Source organism: Taudactylus pleione, unplaced genomic scaffold (genome assembly GCF_031769625.1).
Source record: "Taudactylus pleione unplaced genomic scaffold, aTauple2 ptg000352l, whole genome shotgun sequence".
Taxonomy (NCBI): Eukaryota; Metazoa; Chordata; class Amphibia; order Anura; family Myobatrachidae; genus Taudactylus; species Taudactylus pleione.
The window spans coordinates 8,531,780-8,551,592 of NW_028284753.1; the positions used below are offsets into that span (position 1 = coordinate 8,531,780).

The 19,813-nt window shown below is 45.0% G+C and overlaps 1 long non-coding RNA gene across 2 annotated transcripts in view; it reads right to left on the minus strand.

Annotated features, from left to right (window-relative positions):
* The window catches only part of LOC148508647 (uncharacterized), a 129,428-nt gene that overhangs the window by 18,677 nt on the left and 90,938 nt on the right, over positions 1-19,813 (minus strand). Inside the window, exons 2-3 of one of the 2 annotated variants that reach the window (XR_015869562.1) lie at positions 16,842-16,893; positions 9,262-9,541 (exon numbers count right to left, since the gene is read on the minus strand). This is a non-coding gene — a long non-coding RNA (uncharacterized LOC148508647). The remainder of the gene's footprint in view (positions 1-9,261; positions 9,542-16,841; positions 16,894-19,813) is intronic. The other variant, XR_015869563.1, reaches the window with a different exon arrangement.

Consider the following 19,813-nt stretch of genomic DNA (forward strand, 5'->3'; position numbering starts at 1 on the left):
ATTAGTGAAAAAATTCAATCATAGTGGATAACCAACTGTACATGTCATATGACGCTAAGGAGAGCTGTTAATGAAAGGATCAAAGCAGTGTTTCTTCATACTTTTTAAGGATATTCATCTTTTTAATAATACATGTTGTAGAGTACTATTCAAAATTCAAGAAGGTTTCCTGGTGTTTGTCGTTTTTGCTCTAAAACTGCATCAATGTAAATTCTTCAACATTACTTCTCCCTTTTTTGGAGTATTTAAGAAGTTTTGATATTTCAATAAGGATCCATATTTGGCCTATTTAAATATAGTTGTTCAGTGCAGGTTTACCCTAATACTTTCCACAAGGAAAATAATTGTAAATGTAATTAAATAATGTATATGTATGTTTTGCCAATTCTTATTATTTTGTTAAGCTTTAACTCCCTATTAATATATTTTTAGTCCAAAACTGGCTGCGCTGTTGGGAAAATCGAAAAGTCTACTTACACAGAACTCCACTGAAGATTGCAATCATTTAAATTGATTATATAGAACAAGGTAAGTAGCTTTTGCCTAAGTTAATGACAAATACAATTCATAGGAGAAACTCTAATTTTCTTAAGTATTTATTATAAATATTCTTTTTAGATGCTTATCAGTGTAGTATGGGAAATGTAGTTTAGTAATTGCTGCTTGTTTATGCCTGTGCCAGTAGTAAGACTTGACTGTGCAGCATCATTTCCACTCTTCTTACACATTGAAAAGGAGGATTTTTTGGTCTTAACTGGAGAGGGAGAAGCTGGGCACCAAATAGTTACTACACCATAGCCCCAGCCACCGGCCAGCAGTTAGCAAGCCAAGGGAAGGAGCGAGGAAAGGAAGAGGGAGAAGGAAGACCGGCACACACTCAGAACACAAGTCAGAGAAAGGTGCGTCAAGAACCGGTAGTAGAAGAATAAATCCTGCCAGCCAGGAGCTTCAGTGTGGACGCCCTGTGCCCCCTATGGAGTCAAAGAAAAGGATTTAACAAGGTAAATCCATAAATCTTCCTTTCTTCTTGCTCCGCTAGGGGGCACAGGGATCACTCTGGGACATCCAAAAGCTGTCCTCCAATGGGAGGGGATGTTCCTGGGCTTCACTGGGAACCCCCTTTTTATCCAAAGGCAGCGTCTGAAAACGCGAAGGTGACAACTGCATAGAAATTATAAATGTGTGTGGGCAGATAACCACATGGCAGCCATACAAAGTTGTACCACAAAAACGGTAAATGGAAAATCCAGCGGGCTTCAGCCTGTAATAACAGTGTCACCCTATCTCCTCCTCTTATGTTTTCAGGAATGTGGACAATCATTTTATAACGCAATGTAGACAGATTGTGTCAACATTCCTTAAAATGATGGTTGATCATTATCCTTACCAGAGAGGGCTTGTCGAATCGCAGATCTGTGGAGCACCATGCGCTCGCGAAATTAGTAGTTTTGCCTACATATAGATGTCCACGTGGATATCTAATGTAGTATACTACGTACTGACTGGTACACGTGAGAATGTGTCTAATCTTATATCTGCGAGCTCAGTGGCAAACGCAGGATTTCCAGAAGGGGGTTTCCAAATGCTTCATTTTTTGGAGTGAGTGTGGACAGTCAATGAAAAGGGCAGAATTAGTAATTAACCAGCTTCAATAAGCGTCATACAAAGTGTATTGTGTGTAATAATTCCAGCATATACAGGACCAGTGATCACAGTAACCCATTAGATGCACCTGTAGGCCATCCAGCCTGAGCTGAATGTATTTATTTTAGATGTGGGCACCATTCCAGACTATTGGAGCAAGTCCGGGAGCCTGGAGGAGCAGCAGAAGAACCTAGCACTGCCCTGGACATACTGTATATGTACATATTGGGCTCTATAGCATTGCATCTCTAGCAGTGCATGTTTTCCATATCTTCTAGTTGGTACACAGGTTATTTATTATTGGCTGATACATGTTAAAAGATCCACAGGTGGTGCTAATTATTTCATTTGTGATACTGAGAAGAACATGCAGCATTAGTAACAATCTATTATATTACTATTTCTATTGTGGTCATGGTGTGGGCTGGGGAGGGGGGTTTTCAGGCAGACGGAACCCCCCCCCCCTGCGTTTGCCTATGGACCTGTATGAGGATGTACAAAACTGTCTCCTGTCTCCAAGAAGCCACAGGTTGTGCATCCCAAGCACTTGTAATTCCCGGGCATCTTGGTCAGGAAATGTGATGTGCTGCTACTCCCAAAACCAGAAATATCCGTGTGGACTAACTAATCGCAGATATTTTTGCCACGCTTAAAGCAAGGGAGTATTGAGGAATTCTTAAGGAGAGGCAATCTACTAACAGTTTTTATCATGGGCCAGAATCGTTTGGCTGTTTTTATGATAGTGTTGCTACTGGCACTGAAGCCATTAACCCATACTATCCTGTCAGAGTCAGGAGATTTGCTCTGTGCCATAGAGCTAGCTTTTTTAGGAGCGGCCAATGCTTTGTCTCTCGCCTCCCTTAGTAATTTAATGGGGTAACCTCTTGTGATGAAATCATCCGTCATTTGATCTAGTTGTTTCCTCTCATCAGTAGCATTGCTACAGATGTGGTGTACTCTTAAAAATTGGGAATAGGGCAAGCCTTTGATGAGGTTTCTGGGAAGGTGGCTCGAGGCTAGTAGTAAATTATTGGGGTCTGTAGGTTTTTTATAAATAGAACGAAGTGGTAATTCTGCCGTCTGTACTGATATGTCAAGAAAGTGCACCTTTTCTGCACTAATATAGGAACTAAATTTTATGTTGGGATCAATGGTGTTGACCACTTCCATCATTGCTATAAAGCTGTCTTGTGACCCCTGCCAAATCAAGAACACGTCATCTATGTAACGCCTATAAGTACAATCAGAATATTCAGTATTGCTAAAAAATAGACAATTTTCAATGCCAAACATAAATGCGTTAGCATAGACCGGGGCTGCCCACAGCCCCGAGGGTACCTGTTTTTATACACTTCCTAAGTTACATAAGGATGCCAGGCAGACCTATTATATCTGCAAGTGACTCTCTATATTATGATGTCTCAAGATACGTGGACTTTTTCTTGCAGCCTGCAGTTCAGGCACAAAAAGCTTACTCGAAAGACACCACAGAATTTTTGAAAATACTTGAGAACATTCCAAACTTCCCAGATGATTGTTGGCTTTGCACTATTGATATAGTAAGCCTATATACTAGGGATGAGTGGGTTTGGATTTCTGGAATCCGAACCCCCCCGAGCCCCCCCGATCCGAGTCGTATCCGAGTCAGGCTTGACTTTTCCCGCCTGACTCGGAACTGAAATCGAGGCAAAACGTCATCATCCCGCCTTCTGGATCTCGCGGGTTTTGGATTCTATAAAAGGTCCCCGCGTCGGCGCCATTTCTCACTCCAGCTGTGGACAGTGAAGAGGGAGGGTGGGAGCTAGGGCTGGCTGGGCTGTGTTGTGCTGCTATTGTCCATAGGGGCTGTGACCACTCAGTCCATAGGGGCTGACTGGGCTGTGTTGTGCTGCTGTTGTCCTTAGGGGCTGGCTGGGCTGTGTTGTGCTGCTGTCATTAGGGCTGGCTGGGCTGTGTTGTGCAGTCAGTTGTCCATAGGGGGTGTGTCCACTCCAAAGTCTATAGGGGCTGGCTGGACTATGTTGTGCAGTGTCCCATAAAGGCTGTAGTCCTAGAGGGGTGCTGTAGTGTTATCCAGGGGGTGATCTGTGCATCAGGGGTGCTCCCCCAAAGTGCACTCATAAAAAAAAAAAAAATTCTGTGTTTGTGAATTGTGTGCGCAGTAGCCGCACGTGCTTCAACAAAGTAACGCCAAGCGTGCGCCTGTGTCATAAGTAAAGGGCCGGCTGTCTTGACTGTTAAAGGGTGCTGTAACCTCCAAAGTGCACTCCAAACAAAATAAAAAAATATTTTCTGTGTTTTTGAATTGTGTGCACTGTGGCTGCACGTGCATCAACAAAGGAGCAGCGCCAAGCATGCGCCTGTGTCATAAGTCAAGGGCCGGTTTGGACATCTGGTCCGGACTGAAGGATGTGCCAACAATGTCAATTTCTGACATGTCTACTGTCACTGCATATGATACTGTCACCGCTGACAGAATGGTGGAGGAATTATTTTCTGTGTTTGTGAATTGTGTGCACTGTGGCTGCACGTACATCAACAAAGGAGCAGCGCCAAGCGTGCGCCTTTGTCCCATAAGTCTGTTAAAGGGTGGTGTAACCCCCAAAGTGGACTCCACAAAAAATAAACAATTCTTTTCTTTCTGTGTTTGTGTGCGAAATGTATGTGCAGTAGCCGCACGTGTATCAACACAGCAGCAGCGCCAAACGTGCGCCTGTGTCATAAGTAAAGGGCCGGTTTGGACATCTGGTCCGGACTGAAGGATGTGCCAACAATGTAAATTTCTGACATGTCTACTGTCACTGCATATGATACTGTCACCACTGACAGAATGGTGGAGGAATTATTTTCTGTGTTTGTGAATTGTGTGCACTGTGGCTGCATGTGCATCAACAAAGGAGCAGCGCCAAGCGTGTGCCTGTGTCTTAAATAAAGGGATGGATGGCTTGTCCGTTAAAGGGTGCTGTAACCCCCAAAGTGCACTCCGAAAAAAATTTAAAATTCTTTTTTTTTCTGTCTTTCTGAATTGTGTGGGCTGTAGCCGCACCTGCATCCTCAAAGCAGCAGTGACAAGCGTGCGTCTGTCTGTTAAAGGGTGGTGTAACCCCCAAAGTGCACTTCAACAAAAATAAAACATTTTCTTCTGTGTTTGTGAATTGTGTGCACTGTACGTGCATCAACAAAGGAGCAGCGCCAAGCGTTCGCCTGTGTCCCATAAGTCTGTTATAGGGTGGTGTAACCCCCAAAGTGCACTCCACAAAAAATAAACAATTCTTTTTTTCTGTGTTTGTGAGCAAAATGTATGCGCAGTAGCCGCACGTGGATCAACACAGCAGCAGCGCCAAGCGTGCGCCTGTGTCATAAGTCAAGGGCCGGTTTGGACATCTGGTCCGGACTGAAGGACGTGCCAACAATTTCTGACATGTCTACTGTCACTGCATATGATACTGTCACCATTGACAGAATGGTGGAGGATTACATCGGTGACAGCATCCAAGTAGGATGTCAGACAGTCCGTACCTGTACTGGCAGGAAAAAGAGGCAATTTGTCTCTATTTTACCTGAGTTGCCCCCCCTCCAGTGTGTACTCCGAAAGAGTGTTTAGTGCAGCCGGGAACCTTGTCAGCGAAAGGCGTAGGAGGTTGCTTCCACAAAATGTGGAGAAGATGATGTTCATAAAAATTAATTATCAACTCTTCCAGGGAGACCAGCCTCCAGAACGTACAGAGGGACCTGTGGTGGTGGATTCCAGCGGGGACGAATTAATACTCTGTGAGGATGAGGATGAGAATGTACACAACACTGAAGAGGGTGAGGAATCGGTGGATGAGGAGGATGAGGACGACATCTTGCCTCCGTAGAGCCAGTTTGTGCAGGGACAGATTAATTGCCAGATTGTTTTGTGGGGGCCCAAACAAACAAATCATTTCAGCCACAGTCATGTGGCAGACCCTGGCGCTGAAATGATTGGTTTGTTAAAGTGTGCAGGACAATTCCATCTTGCACCTCTTTTTTTTCTTTGCATTATGTACTGTTTGGGGCCTAGTTTTTGAAACTGCCATCCTGTCTGCCACTGCAGTGTCACTCCTAGATGGGCCACGTGTTTGTGCTGCCCACTCGTGTCGCTTAGCATAGTCATCCAGCTACCTCGGTGCAATCTTTTGGACATAAAAACACTATTGTGAGGTGTGAGGTGTTCAGAATAGACTGGAAATGAGTGGAAATTAAGGTTATTGAGGTTAATAATAGCATAGGAGCAGAAAAACCCACAAATTCTGTGATTTTAGCTGTTTTTATGGGGTTTTTTTTCAAAAAAATACAGATCCAAAACACAAAACCCAGAACCCAAAACATGGAAGGGTGGTTTTGGCAAAACCAATCCAGATCCAAAACAGGAAGAAAGATCCAGATCCAAAACCAAAACACGAAAAGTGGCCGGTGCACACCCCTACTATATACCAACATCCCCTATGAAAGAGGTATTAAGGCTGTGAAACAATTGTTGACCAACAATCCTCACTACCAGGGTCCTGATCTTTCATTCCTTTTGCCTTTGCTTGACCTTACTTTCAAGAGAAATTACTTTATTTTTGATGGTTGCTTCTACCTTCAGACTCTGGGCTGCGCAATGGAATCTTGCGCAGCCCTGGTCTATGCTAAAGCATTTATGTTTAGCATTGAAAATGATCTCTTTTTAAGCAATACTGAATATTCTGATTGTATTAGAACTTATAGGCATTACATAAATGATGTGTTTTTGATTTGGCAGGGGTCCCAAGAAAGCTTTATAGCAATGATGGAAGTGGTCAACACCATTGATCCCAACAAAAAATTTACATACGATATTAGTGCAGAAAAGGTGCATTTTCTTAACATATCAGTACAGATTTTTGACAGCAGCATTACCACTTCGTTCTATTTATAAAAAACGTACAGAACGCAATAATTTACTAGTAGCCTCGAGCCACCTTCCCAGAAACCTCATCAAAGGCTTGCCCTATTCCCAATTTCTAAGAGTACACCGCATCTGTAGCAATGCAACTGATGAGAGGAAACAACTAGATCATATGATGGATGATTTCATCGCAAGAGGTTACCCCATTAAATTACTCAGGGAGGCAAGAGAATGTCCCCTACACATGTACACCTGCCCCCAGCACATGCCTATTCTCAGTGCCCAATCTGTATTTCCCTCCTCGGGGAGCTGGGCCACTGATGACTCTGTGCCCATGTGGAGCACCGATCAATTGGCTTTTTCTTGAGCAGTTTCCCAAAGTCTCTCTAACCATAAAAACAGCGTTCCATAACTGCGGGTCAAAAACAGTGCGGGTCAGATACAGTGCGGGTAAGATACAGTTCAGGTCAGATACAGTGCAGGTTACAGTGCGGGTCAGATACAGTGTGGGTCATATACAGTGCGGGTAAGATACAGTTCAGGTCAGATACAGTGCAGGTTACAGTGCGGGTCAGATACAGTGCGGGTCATATACAGTGCGGGTAAGATACAGTTCAGGTCACATACAGTGTAGGTTACAGTGCGGGTAAGATACAGTGTAAGTCAGATACAGTGTGTGATGCAGTGCGGGTTGGATACAGTGCAGGTTAGATACAGTGTGGGTTGGATATAGGGCAGGTTGGATACAGTGCAGGTCAGATACAGTGTGGGTTGGATACAGTGCGAGTCAGTTACAGTGCTGGATACAGTGCGGGTCAGATACAGTGCGGGTAAGATACAGTTCAGGTTAGATACAGTGTGTGATGCAGTGCAGATTGGATATAGTGCAGGTTGGATACAGTGAGGGTTGGATATAGAGCAGGTTGGCTACAGTGCAGGTTGGATACAGTGTGGTTTTGTGGGTTGGATACAGGGCTTTATTCAGAGGCGGCCGTACGGTCTGCGACCGCACGACCGCCTCGATGTTTGTCTAGTGCGCATGCACACAAGGGAGCCGGCTCCTTCGTGCGCATGCGTGAGATCTGCTACGACCGACAGCGCCGGTCGTAGCGGGTCTCTTTCCAAAGGGGGCGAGCCGTCGATGTTGATTGACAGCTCACCCTGTTTGGAAGGCGGGCCGGGGGGGTGGCAGCCCAAACGGAGGCGTTCCCATGGGAACGCCTGCGGTTTGGGGGAGGCCCCACTGACATCACTAGTAATGTCAGTGGAGAGCTTCCGGCTCTGACAGAGCCAGAAGCTCTCTGGGGCTTACGACAAGTGAGATCCTACCCTAGGGTCTCGTCGTAAGCCCCGATGGTCGTGATGATCAATGACCATCGTGACCATCACCCTAGCGGTCGTTAGAGCTGTGGGTGTTAACCCACAGCCTAACGACCGAAACAGAGGCGGGCGGTCAGGATGCAAGCGGCCGCCCAGTTTCTGAGCGACATAACAAAGAGTGCTTCAGTGCCCACCATGAGATGCAGAGAGTGTCGCAGTACCCGTCATGTAATAGAGTGCCGCAGTGCCCACCATATAATGCAGTGTCGCAGTGCTCACCATATACGTAATAAAGAGTGCTGCAGTGCCCACCATATAATGCAGAGAGTGCTGCAGTGCCCACCATGAGATGCAGATAGTATCGCAGTGCCCGTCATGTACTAGAGTGCCGCAGTGCCCTCCATATAATGCACAGTGCCGCAGTACCCACCACATAATGCAGGGAGTGTTGCAGTGCTCACAATATGATAGTGTCGCAATGCCCACCATATAATGCAGAGAGTACCGCAGTGCCCACCATATAATGCAGAGAGTGCCACAGTGCCCACCATAAGATGCAGAGAGTGTTGCAGTGCCCACCATGTAATAGAGTGCCGCAGTGCCCATCATATAATGCAGAGAGTGTCACAATGCCCACCATATAATACAGAGTGCCGCAGTGCCAACCATATAATGTAGAGAGTGCCGCAGTGCCCACCATAAGATGCTCAGAGTGTCGCAGTGCCCGCTATGTAACAGAGTGCTGCAGTGCCCACCATATAATGCAGAGAGTGTCGCAGTGCTCACAATATACTACAGAGTGTCGCAGTGGACGTGATATAATACAGAGAGCATCAGTGACCCACATATACATGTTTTAAGAGAGGAGGGGGCCATGTGCAGCCTCCATTTGGGCCCCCTCCTCTCTGTCAGCGGTTCAGCGCACTTTTAGTGCAATAGATTTTGCCTTCATGTCAGAATCTACTACGCACGGGTGGGTCTCCGGCAAAATGGCGCCTGTGCATACTTTCCCGGGGACATCTTTTTTGTGCACTCGCAAATACTGGGAAAATGCCCCCCGCCATTTTCCAAGTGAGTGTTTGCTGCTCTGCAGCACCGGTCCGGCGCTGTGGAGCAGCACTTCGGGATCTGCGGAGGGGTAAGTACAAATTTAATTATGGGTGTAGGGTGTGCGGTGAGGGCCCTCTGGACCCAGGCGCCCATGTGCACCGCACACCTTGCACCCATTATAAAGACACCTATGACCGTTTACACGCAAAATATTAATATACCACCATAGACAATATTAAAAACACGGCATCCCCCAGTAAAAAACAAATCCGCCCCTCTCCCCCCCTAAATCCCTAAATACCAACCCCCTTAGATAACACTAAAACATGTTTGACACCACCAGTTACACTTACCTGCCCAGAGGGAGGATATGTCTCACAGTAATGGATGGACCTGCTCTGTGTTTGTGCACTGCAGTCAGTGCAGTGAGCGACTGAGCGCCTCCAGCAGCCTGGGCTCCTTCCCCCATTGGCTGCACGTGACATCACAGGAAAACATTGTAGGGAACAACTTTACCCGGGAAGTGGGCGGAGCTTTGGCCGCCAGTTTGTGGGCTGAGATTCATTGGCCATGAGCGGAGCTTCGAAAAGGCTGGGGTCTGGTGCATCACTCATCCATTTTGTTGATCAGACCCTGATGGCAAAAAGAGGTGACAAACTTTTTAACACTTCTTTTTATTTATTTATATTCATTGCTATTCATTTTGAGATCATCTGTTACATTCTGATTTCTGTGACAATATACAGGTGCACCAATATCTTTCATATGTTTTTTAACATTGTTCATTGCAAGTTTTTATATATTTATTAAATGCTATATTTTAAATGTTGATTGCTCTACTTATATAAATTTAATCTAGTGACAGGTATTATTAATCGTCGCATTTGCGAGTAATTTACAAAACACTATATGTGCAGATTACACTGATTCTGATCTCTACTGTGAATGAACTGATACCATACCACAGACAAGACACAACCCATACAACAGAGGATTTGCACCTGGACACCCACAGTCAGTTTTAAATACAGGGCAGTTTACAGTGTGGGTCGGATACAGTGTGGGTCGGATACAGTGCGGGATACAGTGTGGGTTGGATACAGTGCGGGATACAGTGTGGGTTGAATACAATGTGGGTTGACTACAGAGCGGGATACAGTGTGGGTTGGATACAGTGTGGGTTGACTACAGAGCGGGATACAGTGTGGGTTGGATACAGTGTGGGTAGAATACAGAGCGGGATACAGTGTGGGTTGGATACAGTGTGGGTAGAATACAGAGCGGGATACAGTGTGGGTAGAATACAGAGCGGGATACAGTGTGGGTCGGATACAGTGTGGGTCGGATACAGTGCGGGATACAGTGTGGGTTGGATACAGTGCGGGATACATTGTGGGTTGAATACAATGTGGGTTGACTACAGAGCGGGATACAGTGTGGGTTGGATACAGTGTGGGTTGACTACAGAGCGGGATACAGTGTGGGTCGGATACAGTGTGGGATACAGTGTGGGTTGGATACAGTGCGGGATACAGTGTGGGTTGAATACAATGTGGGATGACTACAGAGCGGGATACAGTGTGGGTTGGATACAGTGTGGGTTGACTACAGAGCGGGATACAGTGTGGGTTGGATACAGTGTGGGTAGAATACAGAGCGGGATACAGTGTGGGTTGGATACAGTGTGGGTTGACTACAGAGCGGGATACAGTGTGGGTTGGATACAGTGTGGGTAGAATACAGAGCGGGATACAGTGTGGGTTGGATACAGTGTGGGTAGAATACAGAGCGGGATACAGTGTGGGTAGAATACAGAGCGGGATACAGTGTGGGTCGGATACAGTGCGGGATACAGTGTGGGTTGGATACAGTGCGGGATACAGTGTGGGTTGAATACAATGTGGGTTGACTACAGAGCGGGATACAGTGTGGGTTGGATACAGTGTGGGTTGACTACAGAGCGGGATACAGTGTGGGTCGGATACAGTGTGGGATACAGTGTGGGATGGATACAGTGCGGGATACAGTGTGGGTTGAATACAATGTGGGATGACTACAGAGCGGGATACAGTGTGGGTTGGATACAGTGTGGGTTGACTACAGAGCGGGATACAGTGTGGGTTGGATACAGTGTGGGTAGAATACAGAGCGGGATACAGTGTGGGTTGGATACAGTGTGGGTAGAATACAGAGCGGGATACAGTGTGGGTAGAATACAGAGCGGGATACAGTGTGGGTTGGATACAGTGTGGGTAGAATACAGAGCGGGATACAGTGTGGGTCGGATACAGTGCGGGATACAGTGTGGGTTGGATACAGTGTGGGATACAGTGTGGGTTGAATACAATGTGGGATGACTACAGAGCGGGATACAGTGTGGGTTGGATACAGTGTGGGTTGACTACAGAGCGGGATACAGTGTGGGTTGGATACAGTGTGGGTAGAATACAGTGCGGGTCGGATACTGTGCGGATGACAGTGCAGGTCTGATACAGTGTGGGTTGGATACACCAATAGTGCATTTACTGTGCCAGCGGTGTCGGCAGTGCTGGTGGTGTCCTCAGTATGGGGGATGCCGGCAATGTCCTCAGTGGAGTTGCCGACAGCATGTATGCATGTATCTGTGTCACAACAAACTGCTCATGCTGAAACTTAAAGCATGAAGCAGTATGATTCATTTGGTGCTTTGAAATTCGTTTTGGAGTGGGATTTGCTGTTCGATTTGGACATGAACATGCCAAATCGAACAGCAAATCCCTTCTTAAACTGAAACAATATCGAAATCAAGTTGAAAATCGAACGCAAAATCCAGTCTTAGTAAATTTGAGATTTGCCAAGGGATTTTGCTGTTCAAGTTCAATTCGATCTCAGGAGATTTCAGTGATTCATGAATCTCTAATCGAACTTTAGTAAATTTACCCTCTAGTCGATGCTGTACCTCAAATTTGAATGGCTGTAAAGCCAAAAACCAGCGGGTCACCCTGGCATTCACCTCTTTGTGTGCATCCACTGTAAGGGAGCATAATCTGTGACTAGCCATAATTCTCGCCCCCAACAGATAATATTTTAGCGGCTCTACTGCCCACTTAATCGCCAAGCACTTCTGTTGCACAGTTGAGTACTTGCGTTCTGTGGGCAGCAATTTGTGGCTAAGATAGAGTATAGGTTTCTCCTCTCCATCTACTTCCTGGGATAGGATGCTCCTAAGCCTGTCCCAGAGGTATCAGTCTACAACACAAACTGCTTCTTAAAGTCAGGCGTTTGCCAAACAGGCTCTACACACAAGGCTTGTCTTAAATCCTGCCAAGCAATCTCTGCTGGCCTAGACCACATTATCTGGTCTAGACAGCTGCCTTAGTGGCAAAATCATGTATGAATCTGCAGTAATAACCCACCAGACCAAGGAATGTTCTGAGTTGCAATTTACATTTGGGTTTAGGCCAGGTGAGGACTGCTTCCACTTTACTGGGCTGAGGTTTAACCTGCCCTCTGCCTCGATATGTCCCAAGTATTTCGCCTCCAACATTCCAATGGCACAATTCTAAGGGGTTAGTGGTAAACCCATATGCTGGTAAAGACTATACCACTGCCTCTACCTTTGGAATGTGTGACTCCCAGTCTGAGCTAAAGATGACAATGTTGTCTAAATATGCAGTTGCATACTCCCTTTGGGACCGAAGTAACTTTTTCATAGCTCTCTGGAAAGATGCTGGGGCTCCATGCAAACCAAAAGGCAGCATTTTGTACTGGAACAAGCCCTCTGAGGTAGAGAAGGCTGTTTTTGCTTTAGCAGCTTCAGTCAAAGGAATCTGCCAATACCCTTTTGTCAAATAAAGATACTGGCTTTTTGCTAGATTCTCCATCAGCTCGTCAACACGGGGCATAGGGTAGGAATCAAACTGAGAAACTTTATTTAACTTAAGTCATTGCAGAATCTTAAAGCCCCCAAAGGCTTAGGCACTAAGACAATGGGGTTATTCCATTCACTGTTTGACTCCTCTATGACCCCTAGGTGCAGCATCTCCTCCACCTCTTGTTTTACTGCTGTCCGTTTTTCCTCAGGTATGTGATAGGGTCTCTACTTTATTATCACCCCGGGGGGAGGAATAATATCATGTTGTATGATTTGGGCCTTTCCCAGAATAGCCAAGAATATATCTTGGTTTTGTGCTACTAAATACACCATTTCCTGTTTTTTTTTGAAGGTGACCTCAATGGGTACGTGACAGCCTGGATTTTTTTGCCACTACAGAGGGCTGACTCGTACTTTCTTTCCAGGGTTTTAATAGCTTTACATGGTAAATTTGTGCCTCCTTCCTTCTACCATCCTGTCGTACCATGTAGTTTACAGGTTCCACAGCCTCCATGATCTCATAAGGGCCTCGCCATTGAGCATACAATTTGCTTTCAGTAGTAGGCACAAGCACTAGTACCTTGTCTCCTCATTTGAAATTTTGGTTGACTGTGGTAACATTGTAATTGCGTTTCTGATGCTGCTGAGCTCTGTCCATATGTTCATTCAGCAGTGGCGGAATCTGCCTTAACTGGCCATACAATTGGGACACAAACTGAATGATATTAGGATTTTGGCATGGCTGTTGTTCCCACTCTTCCTTTAACACATCTAAAATCCCTCTTGGTTGTCTCCCATAGAGGAGTTCGAAGGGACAGAACCCCGTGGAGGATTGGGGCACCTCTCGAACTGCAAACATCAAATAAGGCAGGAGTAAATCCCAATCTCGCTTTTCTTGTGACACTGCTCTCTTTATCATCTGTTTAAGGGTATGGTTAAAGTGTTCTACTAGGCCATCTGTTTGCGGGTGATAAACTGAGGTGATAATCCTATCTACCCTTAATAGTCAGCACAAATCTTTCATTAATTTAGATACAAAATGGCTACCTTGATCTGTCAGGACCTCTTTTGGTATTCCCAGACTGGTATATAGCATCAATTACTCCCGGGCAATAGTGCTAGATTACATGTTACGTAGTGGGATGGCCTCCGGGTACCTTGTTGCATAATCTACTGCCACTAATATGTATTGATGCCCATGAGCAGATTTTCCACAGGCCCTATCAGATCCATACCAACTCTCTCAAAAGGTCCAGAAATGACAGGGAGGGGTACCAAAGGTGGCCGAAACCCTGGGCGGGGCGCTGTCTTCTGACACACTGGACATTATTTTTTTACTGCTGCATGAATGCCGGGCCAAAAGAATCTTAACTGAATACGCTGGAGAGTTTTCTCCTCTCCCAAATGGCCACCCCACAGGTGTGTATGAGTCGCCCTCAACACCAACTACTCATGTTTCCAGGGAACCAACAATTGGTATACTTTCTTACCCTGCAAATATATTACACAATATAACAAATCATTTTTCAATGCAAAGTATGGTACACCTCCTGTTGGCAAAGCCATAATTACTTTACCATTTACTTCTACAACATTTTCAAATGCATTTATCACTTCCCATCATTCTGTTGGTCTTGGCCAAAGTCCTGTAAAGACACTTCCTTGCTGATGGGAATCCACTGTGTCTTGGTCTCACTCCCCTCCTGCTGCTCACTGGCCAAGGAGGGTGTTACAGCCGTCAAACTTTGGGATACTGCAGAGCTTGGCTCTTGGGATACCCCTGACATGGTCCATCTGCTGTCATCATACCAAGTAACCACCTCTTGTAGTAACAGAAAATCCTGACATAGGATCAATGGGTAAGCTGGTCTGGCAGCTACTACGGCTACCACCTTCAGAGATCGCCCTTTTATCACTACCAGGAGGTGCACTCGGGGGCATTCTTCTACATTCCCATGTACACATATAACCTTTACCGGGGGTGGCACCTGATCAGCCCCGGATGGAACCAGGTTAGCAGAGATGATGGTTAATTCACTGCTAGTATCCACTAAGTCCCACATCTTCCAGCCTTCCACTTGTACCATCAAATGAACCAAAGTAGTCTCTGCCAGGGAAAAGCTTACAGCAGCCATGCTGAGCGCTGGTCGAGTTGTTTCTCCCGCAGTGCAGTTCATAGGCTCGCCCTGCTTTGGGCAGTCCTGGCGCACACGACTGGGCTAACCGCAACTAAAACACACAGCCAGAGGTGGGTTGTTTGCTTTAACAACTGAGACCTGGGTTCTAGGCTTGGGTACTGGCTGGAACCCCTGCTTGGCTTTTTATTCAATGTCCCAAGAGTCAGGTACTGCTCAATTACCACCACTAATTCCTCAAATGTTTGTGGGTCAGCTTGTAGAGCCTATTGTTGTACAACTCAGTCTAATGCCCGTATAGCATGATCTAGAGCAACCATTTCCACCACAAGCTGTGCAGAATGTTTATCCAGCTGCAAGTAGGCTTTACTCAGTCTGGCTAGTTTTGCCAATTGTACTCTAGGAGGCTGACGGACACTCATGAAACTCCTGGGCTTTACTGGAGCCAGTCACCTCCAACCCTGCTGAGTAGCCTGTTTCAGATGAGAATAGGAGCTGGCCTCAGACACTGTTAAATTAACATATGCTCTTTGTGTCTCCCCTGTGAGACAGGGAACTAATCTGGCAGCCCACTCCTCCTCTGGCCATTTTAAGCAAACACCATTCAAAGGTGCACAAAAATGCCTCAATATCATCTGTTGGTGTAAGCTTTTGTAACATCTCCCTCTCCTGCTCATCTATTCTTATTTCCTATAATTCAGCAAGTAGAACTGTACTGAGTTTGCTGCCCAGCAGCCAGAGGATGCTGCCCTGCAGCCAGTTCCGCAAAACTTTTCAAAATCTCCTTCATATTACACTGCTTTTCCACTTTGTGGATAAATATAGCAGGCTTAATTAACTCTCTCTTGCAAGCAATCTTTATCAGCTGGCTTCCCTTAAAACTGCACCACATTCCCTGGGCTCTCATCCCCATACACAGGAATTAAGCAGTTTTTTATTGTGCACAGTTTGCATATACACATGGACAGATTATCACTGTGAACTGGCATTTTATGGCTGGCCTGCCACATTCACCTACCTAGCTGCTAGTAATGCGACTCAGACTCACCAAGCCGCTGCGGAGAAGGTAGCGTCCTGCAATGCGTCTCTCACTGCTGTAGTGAGTGGATACGGTCACTGTATTCGGGCTCTTGCTGCGTAGTAGTATCCAGCAAGGTCCTTGTTCGGGCGCCAAATGTGACAAAAATCACATAGACCGGAGTAAAATCCAACACCCAGCAAACAGGTGGATTCATCGTTTTGAGACACTTTCGCCTAAAGGCCTGAATGAGAACCTTGGCTTATCTTGTTTCCTTTAAGCATTCATTTTTAATTTTTTCTCCCTTCTTTTTTCCGTTTTTACCCTTTTTTTTTCCTTTTTTTCATTTTCTTCCCCTTTTTGCAGCATTGTCAGCACTTCCAGCTTTTAGCTTAGATTATATCTTTTAGGTCTTATGACCTTATTAATTAGATTGCTTATGTAAGCATGTTTTGTATGCACTAGGTACAAATAAAATTTTGCACCATGGATGCAGGTCATGTGGTAAGTATTAATTTTCTCTAGTGTAGCTACATAGTTCTGTACCTTGGAATAAGACTTACTTTGTTTGCCAGTTTTTGCTAGTATTCATTAATGTGGCTGTATTATAGGTATCCTGTTATGTACATTTTGGATCTACTATTTTCTATAGCAGGGGACCATTTATCACGGATCTCCCTGCAGACTCTGTGGGACTTTGGACATATGTTTATATCCTGTTTTTATCCTGTCTGTATCTTAGCAACATGTTCACCTATCCCTGCACTTTTAGGAGATCACATGTCTCAAACTCAATGACGGTGCATTGCTGATGACGTCACCATGCTTGTCAGGACCTGCCGGCCTCTCGGCATCATGTATAGTCTGGAAGGGGATATAAGTTGGTAAGAGGAAAATACGTTATGTATTGAAACATTGGTAACTAACCTTGCGTGCAGAGTCTTCATTTATGCATTGAGTGCCGCCGTTCCGTTGGTTTCTATTTATATATAAATAGTGGTTAAGGATAGCACACGAATTAATACCCCAGGTAATTTTTATGCAAATAAAAAAGTGTCATCAAGAAAGATTAAAACTTGAATCCAATAGAAGTAGTGGAAACACAAATCCCTTCAGTAAAGGTGGCAGCAGTCTTTCTGTAATTACGTTTGGCAGCCAGATGAATGAATCTGACAAGAGGTTTGGACAGAACATGCGCCTGATAGCGTAGTAATTTCAATAAAAGTGCAAGTGCTCGAATTCAAAATGTGTGTAACAAATAAAAAATCTTTAAAGCTTATCTGAATTTCAATTAGGAAGCTCCCCAAACTGAGATGAAAAACAGGATTTTTGCGGCTGAGCAGCATTCCCGAGAACAGGGTGGTGTCGCCAACGTTTCCCAGGCGGGACGAAGTCAAGGTCTACATCGGTGGACGCAGATACCCTGGCCTCACCAGCTGCCAGGACCGGTTAAGGCTTTGGTAAGATTTAGTAACCGGTGCAGCCTAGCCAAAGGGGCAACCATTGAGACCGGTGCTTCCTACAGACACCGCTTGTCAACTGTTAGGCTCTCCCCAGCCCTCTTCCTGCACTAAATGGATGACGCACTCATGCATGCGGCATCCATTCAGCTTCATGGCACCGCTGCTCTCTGCTAAGCAGAGCAGAGCTGCGGTGGTGCTTGAGTGTCCCCAACTGCTCATGGGTGGGACACAAGGACAGTCCCCAAAACATGGGACTGTCTTGCTGGAAACAGGACAGTTGGGAGGTATGTACTGAATATACAGTTTTTCAGCTTGGTGACTGAATCACATGTGTAATTTTGCATTTTGTCAATGCAGGGATATTTTGGGATTACAGTGTTGTTTTTCAGCACATTATGAAGATGAATTAATTCTTGGCATTGTAAAAAAATATTGTAAAAAAATACCGGGGGAAGCACTGTAATAATAACACCACCTGGAGGTGGCGTTATCCAGGGTCTCCCCCGGTTACCGGGCTCCCACTCTGCTCTAGAGCAGAGAGCAGAGAGAGCAGAGCCGGGAGCCGGTACCAGTAATCAGCTATGTGGTCTAAATAGACAGCAAGCTGATTGATGTAAAAAAAAGAAAAAAAAAAATGAAACATTTTTTTCTTACTTACCTGAATCCAGGGACCGGTGATCGGGCCTCCGGTGATGGCTCCTCTCCGGTCAGCTGGTCTCCCACAGTGCACTGCTGCCGGACATCAGGTGATCGGGCCCCAGTGCAGTATGGGAGATCACCTGATCGGGAAGCCCGGAGAAGATCACCGGAGGCCAGGAGGATGCAGGTAAGTGTAATGAAGGGAGGTGGGGTCACGGAGGGGGGGGAGGGGGGGTCGCGGGGGTCTGCGATCGCGGGGGGCGGGGCTTAGCACAGATGGGGGGGTAGCAGCGACGGTGGGTCGGCGCATGCGCGGGCTCTTAGTCGCGGTATTTTTTCTGAAAATACCGCGACTAGAGTGCGGATGGGATCCGCAGGGACAGAGCTTTATTGCAAGCTCTGTCCCTGCAAGGGATTTATAGTAAATCCCTGTGATATTGCCTGAATTCGCAATGCGAATTCACTCGGTAATATCACACTACAATCCGCATTCAATATGCGGATTGTAGTAAATAGAGCCCCTAGTCACTTATTATAAAACAATATTACTCTATATTGTATTGTTTTTATTTTTGGATACCCCAGAGAGTAAATGACGGTTTAAGGAAGAGTTTGTAATGCTAGTTAAGGAAAAAGGAACCTGTTGATAACCTATTATAAATCCGGTACACTTCCAATTGGATAGATTTATGGTGGTGGACACATGTTTGGGTTATATTTATAATATGATACACTAGATGGAGATATTTTTTGACACTTTTTTATATATATACATAATATATATATATAATTTTTAAACACTGCATTAATTTTTTCAAATAAGGTCCTAGCCACTTCCTAGTTATCATTATTACATCACATGACCTGTCATAATGGAGCTGTGGCCCAGGGTGATGTCACAGACGTCATCAGTTTCAGTCTTTTGAAAGGTAGTATTCAGTGGAGTGAGACGTATATTCAGGTTGTTCTTTTTATCAACATTTTTTAATAATTTGATATTAGCAAAGGAGAAGCAATTCAGACAACTGTAGGTAAGTGGTCATTATAGTTATTTACTAAGCAGAACTAAATCATTATATTTGGCAAAATAGAGCCACAGACACATGCATACACCAGCAGATATCAAGATACAAAGTACATTGTAGATAACTTACTATACAATATAACAAAAGCTTACACAGGTATACAGTAATACACTGAGTGATATAATATTGAATATTGTGTGAGAAAAGAATTAGGGTGGTGTTTGTTTTTGGGATGATGACTCACTTGTGTCTAGGGATTAGTTATATGATAATATAATACATAAATGACCTCACACGGCCCCCTCCTCTCTATAACCACCCCTGCTGGATCCCATATATAGCTAGCAGGCCCAGAGTGTTAGCTCAGAGATTATACCAGGTGTACCATGCTGACTTATTTTACTTATTACATATATCAACAACACTTCTCATGTTACAGAAGCAGCTCTTTTGCTCTTATAATTGTTATATATAAAAGGGATTGATATGTGTGACATGGCTACAAATGGAGTTTATTCACCTAACCTGTTTGTTTCTTGCATAGTTGCCCATAATCTCCAATGGAGGGGATAGCAGCAATTTACATATCTATCCTCATAACATTTGTTGTGGCTTTACTGGCTTTATCCATTTACTTCAGGTAAGTTACTATCATGTACAAATAATGTAACAGTTGATTTCTCTAGATAAAACGTATATTATTTATTACTATATTACTTCCCAATATAATTATTATTTTATTGATACATTAATAGACAGAGATGTGATATAT